Below are 14,997 nucleotides of genomic sequence, written 5' to 3'. Positions count from 1 at the left end.
CAAAACCCAAGAAAACTAGCAACCCTCCAAAACCCCCAAAATCAAAGCAACAGTCTAAAAAAAGAAAAATCAATAAGACAAAACAAGAACCAAACCAAACCAATCCAATCCAAAACAACAACAACAAAAAAACAAACCTGAAATAAAATCAAACCAAACAAATTGTTTTGTGTCAGTCAACTGCTGCTGGCATGTGTCCCCCCTAAGCTGTGGTGATACACCCACTGGCACTCCACTGCAGAAACTGACTTTCCCTTCTCAGCAGGCCTCAGTTGCAGATCGTTTCTTGGTGTTTAGGGTGTGGGTCTGTGACCACTTCCTCCTCTCAATGCTGGGATTTTTTATGGTTTGAACTTGTGTAGGTTTTCTGTGGCTTACACAATCTCTGTGAGTTCATATATATATTAGTGTTGTTATGTCTGGAAGGCATAGTTTCCTTGGAGTCATCCACCACCTCTGGCTCGTAAAATATTTCTACTTCTTACACACAGACCTCTGAGCCTTGAGCATCTTTGATGAAAACATCCCATGAGCGCTGAGTGCTTCTGTCTGCTCATCATCCAGGTGTTGATCTCTTTGTTAGTTACCGTCTACTGCAAGATGATGCTTCTCTGATGTGAGCTGAGCGAGGCACGGATCTGTGGATGTTAGAGTATGTCATCACAAGGCATAATTCTATTGCTATATTCCCAGGTTTGCCTCTGGGCCCATGACCTGTCAAGTCTCTGGTTCTTGGCCACTTTAGCATTGTCAGATATGGGTTCAACCTCATGGAGTGAGCCTTAAATCCGATCAAAAAGTGATCGTTTATTTTTGTAACGTCTGTGCCACTAATGCAACGGTATATCTTGCAGGCAGGTCACTACAGGTTGCAGGGGTTGTATCTGGGTGATAATGATGATCATTGTTTTTCTTTGGTGGTGTGCAGAGTAACTTCCAGAACCACGGATGCTAGTCAGTAGGGGTAAAGCTCTCAGCTGGACACCAGATTGACTTCTTTGTGTCTGATAATAGAAGTAAATGATGTCTTAAGAAATAGGGCTTTACCATCAGGTTATAAAGAGTAACCAATGAGTAGCCTATGATGTGTGGGGTGGGCTCTACGAGACCCTTTTAGTCAATCACTCAACAAGATGGGACTTATTTTTGGCACTGGGGGTTTTACTTTGTGACATAGAATGTCTAGGTAGGGCATTATGTCACTCATATGGCAACCCACTTAAATTCCTTTCATATATATCTTCCCTTCCATCTTCCTGCCACTTAATCATCCTTCTATCTTTTTATAGCAGTAAGCTCCAGTTCCTCTTCCTTTGAAGATCCATCCCCATCTCCCGTCTTAAGCCTCTTCCTGTCCTCCTAACCTTTATAGTTATTGGATTGAAACATACATATCTAAATCTAAAAGCTAATATCTACCCATAAGAGAAAACATGAAATATTTGTTCTGTTGAGTCTGGGTTAGCTCACTCAGGATGGCTTTAGAAAAAGTTTCCATATATTTACCTGTAAATTTCATCCTCCTTAACAGATGACTAATGTTCCATTAAGTACATACATATGACACATGATCATTAGCTATTCCTCAGCTGATTGACCTCTAGGCTGTTTCCAATGTCTGGCTATGTTGAATACAGCAACAGTGAGTGTGGACGAGCCAGTGTCTATGTAGTAAGATGTAGAGTCCTTTGGGTACATGCCCAAGCGTGGTGTAGTTGAATTTTGTGGTAGATCAATTTTCAGCTTTTTGAGGAATCCTCATGCTGATTTTCACAGTGTCTGTACCAGTTTGCACTCTCACTAGTGATGGATAGCCATTTCCCTTTCTCTGCATCCTCACTTGCGTGCGCTGTTATTCATTATATTGATCTTGGCAGGTCTCACTGACATAAACTGAAATTTCAAAGTCATTTTAATTTGCATTATCTGATGACTAAGGGTGTTGAACTTTTCTTTGTTTCTCAGGTGCTTGTATTTCATTCTCTGCTTAGGTCTGAATCCCATTTTTAAAGTGGATTATTTGTTTTCTTATTTAGGTTTCTTTTTAAATTCTTTATATAGTCTAGATACTAACTCTTTATCAGATGGATAATTGGTAAGGATCTTCTTCCCTTCTGAAGTCTGTTGCTTTGTCCATGTGGCAGTACCCTCTGCTACCTGGAATTTCTTCAGCTGCCTGATGTCCGGTGTTGGTCTTAGTGCCTGTGCTTAGTCACCTGTTCAGAAAGCCCACGCCTCACATTGTCAGATGCAGGGTACCTGGCTTTGTGTTCTTGATCCATCTAGCGCTGAGTTAGGCAGGGTGGTGGATGCAGATCTATTTTCATTCTACACGCAGCTATTCAGCTTGACCAGTGCCATTTGTTGAAAATGCTGCATTTTTTTTCCAGTGTGGATTTTGGCTCCTCTCTCAAAAATCAAGTGTCCATAGGTGTGTGGAATTATGTCTGGGGTTTCAGTTTGTTTCCATCGATCAACATGACTATTTTTATACCCATACCATGCCGTTTCTATTATACTGGCTTAGTAATTCAACTTGAAATGTGGGGTAGTGCTATTTCCAACAGTTCTTTTATTATTCAGGATTGTTTTACTTCACTTGTTTTTGGTTTTAGATTTTGCTTTGGCTTTTTTTTTTTTTTTTTTTTTTTTTTTTTTTTTTTTTTTGTATTTCAATATAGAATTGAAGATTACTTTTCCAATCTCTGTAAGGAACTGAGTTGAAATTTGGTGGGGATTATGTTGAATCTGTAGATTGTTGTTGGTAAGATGGGGCCATTGCATAATAATCCCACTGATCCATAAGCATGGGAAATCTTTCCATCTTTTAGAATATTCAATTTCTTTCTTCAATGTCTGAAAGACTTTCTTATACAAGTCTTTCTCGACACTGGGGTGTGGGGACTCCACCAAGGAAGACAAAATGCTGAACGCTAGACTGCCTTTACCCAACACAGTCACTGGGTGCTGGGTTTGTGGGAAGTGCCAATGCACTGCACTGCTCCAGGGGTGGGAGAATGCATCTTGTGGGCTGAGAATGAGCCCTTGACTGAGGAATGGGCAATTCCAGCTTAGCTAAGCAGCAATGAGGCCTGGAAAGTGGAGGGGCCTTCTGCTGGATACTGAGGCAGTGTGGCTTCATGCTCCCCATGGCAGTTCTTAATAAGAGAGACAGTCCATGCTTACCCATACTGTTTATTAACTGTTCATTGTGAAAAATGGGTACATACCACCTTCTTACAATGGACCAGAGACTAAATACCTTTTAGTATTAGCAGGGAGGAATGCCTGGGAAGGGAAGCTTATTTATGGAAAATTCTGTTTTGGGTTACATGACCATTGGTCAAGTCCCTATGGGAGGAGTGTAGTCACATGTTCTGGGCCAGGAATTTTGGTAGGGAGCAGGGAGATGCCTACCATCCTCAGATGGGTGCCTGGGTGCCAGGGTATCCAAACCCACTCAACCTTATCAAGTTTCCTGGCACAGTCCACTACTTCACAGAGGGTGGATTTTGTTGTTGTTTTCTTTTTTCTTTTTGAGGTTATTATAAAAAGTTTTCCTGATTTTTTTCTCCTCTGTCCCTTTGTCCTTTGTGTATAGAGAGACTATTGACTTTTTGAGTTAGTTTTGTATACTGCTACTTTGCTGGAAGTGTTTATCTATTGTAGAAGTTTCCTGGTGGAGTTTTAAGGGTCTTTTATGTATAAAATAATATCATTTGCAAATAAGGATATTTTGATATCTTCCTTCTCTATTTGTATCCCCTTGATCTCCTTCAGTTGTCTTATTGCTCTAGCTAAGACTTCAATTCCTATGTTGAATAGGTATGGAGAGAGTGGACATCCTTATCTCAGTCCTGGTTTTACTGAAAATACTTTGAGTTTCTTTCTGTGTAGGATGGTGTTGAGTGTAGGTTTCCTGTAAACCACCTTTATCATATTGTCATATGTCCTTTGTATCCATAGTCTCTCCAGAAATTTTGCCAAGAATGGATATTGGATTTTGTCAAGTGCCTTTCCTTATAAAACGATAATGTGACATTTTTTGTCTTCTAGTCAATTTAATAAAGTGGATTACATTTATCAATTTATGCATGTTGAGCCATCCCTGAACCTCTGGGATAAAGTCAACTTGTTCATGGTGGATAATTTTTTATGTGTTCTTCAATTTGGTTTGCAAGAATTTTAATGAGAATTGTTGCATCTGTGTTCATATGAGATAGTATATTGGTCTGTAATTTTCTTTTATTCTTTGCTCTTTCTCATTGTGTTGTTTTGGTATCAGGGTAATCATGGCTTCGTAAAAAGAATTAGAAAATTCTCCTTCATTTTCTATTTTGCATAGTTATTTGAGGAGTAAGGATTGGTGTTAGTATTTTGAAGAACTGGTGGAATTTTGGTCTGCCTCCATCTGCTCCTGAGCTTTTAATGGTTGGGATATTTTAAATTACTGTTTCTCTTTCACTAGGGTTTCTGGGTCTGTTTAAATAGTTTATTTCAACTTTATTTAACTTTGGTAGGTTGTATATATCAAGAAATTGCATTTATTTCTTTTAGGCTTTCCATTTTGGTAGATTATTTTTTTTAAATACATCCTTATAATTCTTCTGAATCTCCTCTGTATCTGTTGTAATTTCCTCTTTTTGTTTTTAGTCTCACTAATTTGGATTCTCATTCTGTGAGTCTTTTGCTTAATTAGTCTAAAGGTCATCAATTTTGTTAATTTTTTATTAAAAAAACCAACTCTTCATTTCATTGATTCTTTGTATTGTTTGTTTGTTTGTATTTCATTGATTTCAGCACTGAGATTGATTATTTCTTCTCTGCTCTCATGGGGCAGTATTTCTTCTTGATTTTCTACAGCTTTCAAGTGTTTCATTAAGTTATTGGTGTGAGGTTTCTCCAGATTATTCTTTTTATGTAGGTATTTAGTGCTGTGTGGCATTTTCCTTTAGGACTGAATTCATTGTGTCACAAAGAGTTGTAATATGTTGTGTTTTCAATTCCATCCATTCCAAAAAGTTTTAAATTTTCTTCTTGATTTCTGTCTTATCCCAGTGTTCATTAAGCCTCTATAAGTTTGTATATTCTCTGAAATTTCTGTTGTTAATATTCAGCTTTAATTCACGGTGGTCAGTTAGGCTGCAGAGTTTTATTTCAAGTTTTAAAAAAATATTTGTTGAAACCTGATTTGTGTAGTAGTATGTAGTCAGTTTTAGAGGAATTTCCATGGAATACTGAGAAGGAAGAACATAGTTTTGAGCTTACTGATTCTTTGTGAGTTTCACATCATGCACCCCAATCCCATTCACCTCCCTGTCCCTCTCCTATCCACCCTCTGCCCTGCAATCTCTTTCTCAAAAGAAAGGAACAAACAAACAACAAAAAAGCATAGAAAACATCTTGTCATGAAAGCTGTTGTCTGTCACAGTGTGTTCCACAGTATACCATTTTGTCCACACATCTTTTCTTGCAAGTGTTTATTGCAATGAGCCATTGGTCTGGTCCGAGGCCTCTGGCTTCTGCTACAACATTGATACTGGCTCTCATCCAAGACTCCTCTCAGTTACCCTGTTGTTGCCCTGTGTCATGGAGATCCTGCAGCTTTGGATCTGTAGGACTGGCCCTTTCACCTGCTCCAGTAGTTTGCAGATGAGGTAGATTTTGGGATGGGCTAATTCAAAACCCTGTATCTGAGCCTGGGAGATGGCTGAGTTGGTGAGCTTGCCAGCTTTCCCATATTGGCACCACCAGGGTGAGCTCTCCAGCACTGTCCCAGCTAGCTCACCCAATGCTGCAGCTGGCAAGGTCAATTCTTCTGCTCTCGTGCAGAAGAATTGGGGTTGGCTGACCTTGGAGTCTGGTCCACCACCAGAGCCAGCTCTACTGTGCTGCCCAGTTGACGTTTGGGTCCCACTCCTGAGTGCTGCAGCTGGTGAAGGGTAAGGGACCCACACTGTCAAATGTCAAATCTCAAATGTCAGATGGGGCCAGCTCTCCTGTGCTCACACAGGCTCATCTGTACCCCTACCACCAGGGTCAGCTCTAGTGTGCTGCCCAGGTGGGATGCAGAGACCATTCTCTCAAGTGCTGCAGCTGTGAAAGGTGGGGCCACCTCTCCAGAATGCCAAGGCCGGTGAGGGGCAGGGCCCGTTCTGCACAGCCTTTGAACATCCATCCACCTGGTCCCAGGAAGCAGCCCAGACCAGAGATGTCCACATGGTCTTTAGTCATAAACATCAACACAGACCCCTGCAGCTTCATGGTCTTGGACCCAGACAGAGCTCTCAGCAGCAGCATGGGCTGGGACTTTACCATGGCCTCAAGTGACAGGCCTGGCTGCTCACAACATGTTTATTTCTCCCCACCCTTGTGTCTCTGGTTCCACCTCTTTTCATAATACTCACACTGTTCTGCTTCTCTTTCTCTTTTATCTGTCCACCACATATTTGCATATTTTAGTAGTAGCTCCTGCTGTTGTGGGGAGACCACAAGGTTGGTGGGCTTCTGGGTGTTCTCTACCTGCCTGTACCATACGGCATGCCTTTGGGCGAGCTACTGTGTGTCTGCACAGGCATGGTGGCTAATGGATCTCTGGCTGTTGTTCTCTGCCTGTGCTGTGTTTGTGGTGGAAGACAGGACTGTGGGTGTCCTCCATGCACTCAGACCTTTGGTGTGGCTGCTGGCGGATCTTTGTGTGTCTACAGGTGGCCTGGCCTCTGAGTGTCCTCTGCTCATCGGCACCGCTACATAGTGTGAAGGCAGGCAGGCCTCTGGCATCAAGCAGGTGGATGTTGTCTTCATGAAAGTATAATCTTTATTGTTTGTATAAGTATATTCTATACATATTCTATAAGTATGTAAAGCATACCCTTTAGTAGAATGTTCTGTAGGTGTCTGTTAGGTCTATTTTATTTATGATATTATTTGATTCCAGCATTTCTCTGTTAGATTTTGTCTGGATGTCTTAGTCACTGTTCCATTGCAATGAAGAGACACCATGACCATGACAGCTATTACCAGAGAAAGCACTTAATTGGGGACTTGCTATCATTTCAGAAGATTAGTCCTTTGTCATCTTGGTAGGGGGCATGGCAGCATACCTGCAGACTAGAGCAAAAACTAAGAGCTACAGCCTTATCTGTAGACAGAGAGAGCAACTCTGAGTTTAGTATGGGGTTTTGAAACCTCAAAGCTGACACCCAGTGACACACCCCCCTCAAACAAGGCCATGCCCCCAATCCTTCTAATCATTTCAAATAGTGCTACTTCCTGGTGACTAAGCTTTCAAATGTATGGAGCTATGGGGGCAATTCTTATTGAAACTAACACTCTGGATAACCTGTCTATTGCCTACAGTGGGGTATTGAAGCCACCCACTATCACTGTATGAAGGTCATCTGATGTATGTAATTTTTAGCTGTAGTAGTGGGGTTTTGTTTCTTAATCACCTTGGGTGCTTTTGAGATTAGTGAATAAATGTCTAGAACTGATTTTTTCTTTAATAAGTGTGTAGTGTCCTTCCTATCTCTTCTGATTAGTTTTAAGTCTGTTTTGCAGATACGAAAATGGCTACACATGCTTGCTTCTTTGTTCCATTTGCTTGGAATACCCTTTTCCATCTTTTTATCATAAAGCGATTATCTGTCCTTAGTGGTGAGGTGTCATCTTTGGATAGAGCAGAAAGATAGATACTGTTTTCTAATATAATCTGTTAATCTATGTCTTTTTTATTGGGAGGATCGAGACCATTGATATTGAGATCTACTAATGAGAAGTCTCCATTGATCCCTGTCATTTTGTTGTGGTGTTTGCTCCCACCGTCCTCTGACGAGCTCTTCTGGGATGGCTTGCTGTGTTTGCCATCTTTTCTATAATAAAACTTTCTTCCACACTCAGGCTTTCTATAGAGTGCCCTTTTCAGAGCTGGCTGAATTGGTGGTCATAAATTGCCTTTTTAAAAATTAAAAACTACTTTTATCCTGAGATGTTTTTCTCTATCTGTTGATTGCAATTGATACTTTTGCTGGGTATAGTAGTCTGGTGTTTCTCAGAGCTTTGGGATTATCCACCCAGGCTATTCTGACTTTCAGAGTCTTTATTGAAAACTCAGGTGTTGTTCTAATGGGCCCACCCTGATATGTGACTTGGTCTTTTTCTCTTGCAAATTTCAATATTCTTTCTTTGTTCTGTAAATTTTATGGTTTGACTATTATGTGTTGTGGGAGTATTCTTTTTGGCCCTGTCATGTCCCATATACCTCTTATGTCTTCTTAGGCACCTCTTTCTCATGAACGTATTCTTTCCTAGTCTCTCTGGTTGAGACTGTCTTTCTTATTTGTGTATAGCATTCTTGTACTTTCTCCAATGCTGGTTTTGTGGTTATGACCTGTGACTAACGTTTGTGCCTGTATTTAAAATTTCTTTTTTTAACATTAATTTAAAAAGACAGTCTTTCTGGGCCTTTCTAGATACAGAAATCTTTGTTACCAGTTGTTTACTTTCAGGGCTTGAAAAATCTATCATTCCATTCCTCCTGGCTTTAGGGTCTCTTGTGGTATTCTGCTGTGTTTGTGGGTGAGCTGGCCTTTTTCCCTTATAGCTTTTAATACTTTTATAATCTGTAGTTTGACGTTGTGACTGTGACATGCCATCTAGAGAGTCACCTGTGATTATGCTGCTGTGCAATTCTATTTGCCTTATACAAGTTAAAAGTCAACATGACATTGCCTCTATTTATTTTATAAGTTTGGTAAACATCACAAAATCTAGCAAGATTTTAAGCATATAAAAAATGTCAAATGTTAAACAGTACTGAGTATAGTTTTAAAACAATAGAAACAATGAGTGCACAGTTAAGATTCTGCAAGCTATCAGAGGAAGAGTGCACAGCTTCTGAACATGGACCATACAACACATCTTCAAAGCAACAGCATAATGTATCTTTATAAAATCACAGCCAGGCAACAGAGAAGCACATTAATGATGAAGCTATCAACATGTGTTCACTATGAGTGTGTTACACATAGAAATGCTATAACTCCTACCCTAAAATGCCATGTGCACAGAAGAGAGCCAAGGAGAAAAACATTGAGACTTGTTGCTGAGGTGAACAATTATCGAGAATAATAATATTAGTAATGGAGTAAAACTTTCTATATAGCAATTGCTGGATTACAATAATGTATTGATTCCACTGTGTATCTGAGAAGCTGAGACTTCATTGTTACCACTATAAAATTTCTGACTCGTATCAAAATTTGGGTGAAATACACACTGAAGGCATTTGCTATTGTAGGCAGATGGTACAGGGATCTACAAGTGGGGAAGAAAACCTCAGATTTCACAATAAGTTTCTGCTGAGCTTTGTCAAACCAAACAGCCAGACTCTTGGGCAGAATAAAATGACTGGTACAGAAGAAGTGGATCCTCCCAGGTAACGATGGAAATTTCATCTTTGGAAGATTTCCTACATGAAAAGATCTGGAACAGTTGGGGATGAGAGGATCGTGGAAATAAACTAACATCCCGACATTCAGTTATTGGTTCAGAAGTGTGACAATCCATTGTTATATCTTATTAAATGTTCTGGAATCAGCACTGGTCACCCCAAACTTAATTTATAATATTTAGTCTTCATCACAATATATCATTTTGTATTATATGAACACAACTATACTTAGGTTAAAGAAAGCTGACTTATTCAATTTACTATACTTTTTTTTTTTTTTTGTATGTTAGGTAGCAACTGAATGTCTTTTGACTTGTGCTTCTGTTTTGGGGTATCTGAAGATAAAGTCACCTCACAGGATTACATCTTGCTGAAGCATTCCCTGGCATTGGTACAAACTGGGATTCCCCTTTTGCGTGTGTTGATCTGCATGTCCTCATAGTTGATGAGGAGTTCCCACAGGTCCTGGCTCTTTTGTTCCGTGAAGCATTTGGTATTAGCCCATGCTTCTACCACAAGTTCTCTGCCTTCCAGAGTTTTAGACTTCAGTTGCTGTTCTCCTTCACTTATCAATTCTTCTAGCACCTTTAATTTGGCTTCTCTCTGCTCTAGAGCTCCTCAACCAAAGAGTTTGATAGTCACTCCCTTCCACAATAGTGTTCTCACATTCCCCAGTGGTTGGAAGCCAAGTCCCGAGCAGCCATCTCCAAGTCACACTGCGTAAGCTCATGCTTCCTGCTGCAGGCAGCCTGAGGCGCTTCTGTGAAAACAGAAACTCCTTTTGCTGACCTGTGTGATGTTCTTCATCTCCAAAAACATCATCAGTAGAAGATGCATACATGCCCCTGTGATGCCCAGCTCTCTACTGCCCATCGACCATTTTTTTCCTGATGGTGCTCCATTCACTAAAAACTGTTCCATAATTCCCATGCATTTTTATACATACCATAGAGTACATCTGCTTCAGCTCTTACTCAAAGGGGATGTGAGATCACAGACTGTAACTTAGGACTGTAGTGTGTCAGCTCAGTGACTCTGTCTGGGTTTTCACTCTGAATGTTGCATTAAGTGCTTTAAACCTGGAGTCACCCTTCAGCTGAAATGCCATCTCATTCCATCTCCCTCCAGTTACAGTCCTGCACTAAAAACAAATAGAAGATTTTGTCTCTACAAAGGGCCAAATGTGAAAAGACCCTTAAGAGAAAGTTTTCTAATCTTCTCTGTCATCATCTCTCCACAGGTCTGGATGCATGATGTCAGCAGAGACTTTATACCACAGGAACTCTGCTTGCTTTTCTGGAGGAGGTGGCACAACATGTGTGGGCAGCACACTAAAGGGAAGCTGGAAGTTACTGTACTGCTGCCACAGTACCTCTGTGAGAACCTACTGACTGTCAGCATGTCAGCCGACCAAGTCTTGATGACATAAGCACAAATGTTAATTTTATGTTCACAGCATTTTATTTATTTATTTATTTATTTATTTATTTTTTTTTTTTTGGTTTTTCGACAGAGTTTCTCTGTGTAGCCCTGGCTGTCCTGGAATTCACTCTGTAGACCAGGCTGGCCTCGAACTCAGTAATCCGCCTGCATCTGCCTCCCAAGTGCTGGGATTAAAGGCGTGCGCCACCACCACCCGGCGTTCACAGCATTTCTTGCAGATCCTCCGTTCTGCTTCTGCAATACTGATTTCTATTTTCTTCAACCAAACATTATTTCCTACCATCTTGTAGATCCCAGAGCCATTTTTTTCTGGTCTTCCCAGTCTCCTCATCTATTGGGTCTTCCAGCGCATTGCCCAGGGCTCCCAGCTGCTCCAGGGATGAAGGGCACGTTTTGTCAAGGTCAGCTAAGCTCTACATGCCGCTTGTGTAGCTAGACTATGACTACTTCGTGGGTCCTTATTCCTTCCACCCTTCTCCACCTTTTTCCACCCTCTCAACCCCCTAACACTAGATAGGAGAGAAAGAAGGGTAGAGGGGGTGAGGAAAGAGATCCCAGAATAAAGTCAGGGGTCACAAAAGGGGCAATGGTATCATTAGACCACTTTCTGCTGATTAGGGGCAGGTTTGACCTTTGCCATAAGGATATCCAATTTCTTCTTGTTGTTGTTTTTCTGTTGCACACAGCTATTTAACAAACTGTGACCACCACCAACACCAACAACCAACAACCAACAACCAACAACCAACAATCAACAACCAACAACCAACAACCCACCAACACCAGTCAACCTCTGGGACCCTAGCATTTATACACCCTCTGAAAAGTCTTAAGAATTTTCAGTGTTATGCAGTTGTGGAAAGCATCTGCAGCTGGCCAAATTATGTACCTGCTAGAGATGAGGCAACTGCTGTGGACAATCTGAAGCAGCCCATGTCCCCAGACTTTGGACTAAAACAAAAGCACATTCATATTTCTGTGCTTTGTCCTCTCTTCCTTTCTTCCTTTCTTCCTTTCTTTTTTTCTTTCTTTCTTTCTTTCTTTCTTTCTTTCTTTCTTTCTTTCTTTCTTTCTTCCTCTCTCTCTTTCTCTCTCTCTCTTTCCTCCTTTCTTTCTTTAAGAAACCAAAACTCCAGAATTCTCGCTATATTTCTCCCCCCCTTTAAAGCCATTAATTGTGCCAAGCAATGGGAAATCATAAACAAAGACATTTTAGATGAAATAAGTATTTTTTGGTTCAGTGGCCAAGGTTTCCAGGAGAACTTTCCTGCTCAGTTCATTATCGGTTTTGATGGTATTCATAGCTTTATAAACAAATCTGCATTCACAATGCAAAACTTTCATGGGCTTCCATTCTGATTTCCATGGACTTCCATTTATAGTATATAGTATAGAGTCTGATTTCACTCCTTGGCTGAAACAGCATGCATTTTTAATTTGGGGCCTCAAGCCAGGCCTCCAAGGCTGTTTCCTGACACTAAGAAATCACCTTGGATATCTCTCTTGAATCTACACTTGTTGGTCCAGTGGTAACCCTTGCCACATGGACTACACACCCCTAGAAACCTAGGTCTTCTTTCTGATATAAATTTAGAAAAAACATTACTCTTAGGGATACCTTGTTCACAATTTTGTTGCAAATGACCATATTTTCCACAATTAAAGCACTGGGCATTTTGAGATCTGAGACCTTTATATATAGCTTGATCTATGATATTAGCACAGTACTTATGAGAACCAATATCCACTGTATCCCTTATCCACTCGCCTATAGGTGCTGCTCACACCTTTAATGGTCTAATAACTTTTGCATATTCAGTATTCCCATGTTCATATGCCAACTTTTCTATCAACACCTATCTTGTGTCAGGGTCTGATAGAGCTTTGTTCACAGCTAAGACTAATATTTGATTTAAAAAAAAATCAGTGAAGACTTCTCCAGAGCCTTGTAAAATCTCTGGAGGTCAGGTAGACCTTTTGCCAGACTCCTCAACTTTGCCCTAAGGTCTTAAAGCCACTAAACAACATTGCTCTGTAGCAGTGCCATCCAACTGAATCTGTTCTTGTACATCAGGGTACCACCCCTCACCCAGTAGCTGATCCTTTACTATATTCATCCCCCTTGCTCTATTTAGCTGTTCAATATTCAAGGCTTCTTCTCTCCACCATAAAAACCATTGCAAGTAAGGACTGGCTTCTAGTACAGCTGTATCAATCCCATCCAGACGTGCAGAACAATTCTATTTTGAGTAGCCCAGTTACTTAGAATTTGTTTTCCATAGGTGAGTGCATCCCATATGAAATCATGGCCTCTTTAAAACAGCTCAGATCTGTCGTTTCTATAGGACACCATCCTATCTCATTGTAACCTTGTTAGCAGGCATTTGCTGTATGGCTACTGGGAAGACTGATGGTGATTTTATACCCCCCCGGGCCTCCCTTTCTCCCTATCTGGCAGTGTGGTTGGATTGAGATTAACACTTTCTCTCAAAATGTCCTCCTGCCTTTTCAGCTTTTGAACTGAGATAGAAAGTAGAAAAAGAAAAAAGGAAGGAAGGAAGGAAGGAAGGAAGGAAGGAAGGAAGGAAGGAAGGAAGGAAAAACCCCTCTGGGAGAGAAGTGGGGGATAACCCAGAGGTAACAGCTGCAATAAACTTTTTACAGGCCTCTTGATTAAAAAAAAAATCCATCCCTTTGTCCCCTGTAATTTCCGCTACGACATTTAAAATTAAATTTCCTATTCTGCCTAGGTCCATATCTAGGCTACCATTTATGGCTTGTCTTTTGCTACCTTGTGGGTTCTTCTTTCTTCTACCCTTTCTAACCCTTTCAGCCCCTAACACTAGATTGAAGAGAGAAAAAAGTCAAGGTGAGATGAAAAAGATCCCTGAATAAAGTCAGGGGTTGGACAGGGGCAATGTTATTGTTAGACTACTTCCTGTTGGTTAGGGCATAGAGTTCCTTGGGGCAAGTTTGATTTCACTGTCAGGATATCTAATTTCTTCTTGTTTCTTCTTTGCATACGACTACTTAACAAACCATGACCACGTACAACCAACAACCAACAACCCGCAACAACCAACCTCTGGGGCCCTAGCATTTATATGTGCTCTGAAAAAGTCCCCAGAATTCCAAATGTCACACAGTCGCAGAAACTATCTGTAGCTGGCAAAAATCACACCCCTGCTAGAGTATTAGGCAAATCCTAGTCAGCTACCATGGACAATCTGAAGAGGCCCCATGCTCTCACAGCTGGGATTAAAGCAGAAGTACGTTCCTATTTCTTTGTTTTTTTAAAAAAACAAAAATTCCAGAATTCTCACTATATTCTTGTTCTTAAATGTTCATTTCTTTTCTTAGATTTGGGGAGTTTTCTGCTATAGTTTCATTGAATACATATTCTATGCCTTTAGATTTTATTTCAGAATTCTATTTTTCTTTTTGATTTCTTGATATTCCAAAGTTCTTGGACATCGTGGTCATACTTGTCTTATTTTTTTTTCTATTGACATTTGAAACTTAAATTTTCCTCAGTCTTGTCTTCTATCCCTGATATTTTTTCTTTTCCTTGTTCAAGTCTATGTTGATGTATTTTTCATGTTTTTTTTTTCTTCATTGAGTTTTCCTTTATGTTTCCTCCCTGGGTTTTTTTCTTCAGGCTGTTAAACTTTTCATCTGTTGTTGACTTCTTTATCCATGCTGGTGACCTTTTCCTCTGTGTTGGCTTCTTCTCCCGTTTCTGCATTTAATTGATGTGTTAGTTCGTATCCTCTCTGAGGCCAACTGATAATTCTTAGTAATAACTTTTGAAGCCTTTGAGCAAGATTTTACTCATTTCATTATTCTTGAGTTTAGGAGGTGAGGAGTTCTGACACTTTTGAGGATCATGCTGGGTTGTTTTTGGGGAATCATGTTGGGTTGCTTTTTCTTGTTTATTGTGTTTTTCTGTTGCAAGTGTTGGTCTGGATATCTCTCCTAGTCTTGTTTGAGGAACATCTGAGTGAGCAGCATTTTTTGTTTCCAAAAACACATCTTATAATACAATATATTCGGATTAAAATTTCCCTCCCTCTACTCCTCCCAGTTCCTCCCTGCCTCCCTTC

The 14,997-nt window shown here is 40.4% G+C and overlaps 1 pseudogene; it reads right to left on the bottom strand.

Moving 5' to 3' along the window:
- Nucleotides 1-9,811: 9,811 nt before the first annotated feature.
- On the bottom strand, nt 9,812-11,177 carry LOC117708832 (sorting nexin-4 pseudogene; annotated as a pseudogene).
- Nucleotides 11,178-14,997: the final 3,820 nt, after the last annotated feature.

This window comes from Arvicanthis niloticus, chromosome 1 (assembly GCF_011762505.2).
Source record: "Arvicanthis niloticus isolate mArvNil1 chromosome 1, mArvNil1.pat.X, whole genome shotgun sequence".
In the NCBI taxonomy this organism is placed as follows: Eukaryota; Metazoa; Chordata; class Mammalia; order Rodentia; family Muridae; genus Arvicanthis; species Arvicanthis niloticus.
Note: the sequence above shows the minus strand (reverse complement) of the source record. Positions and strands in the feature narration are given on the sequence as shown.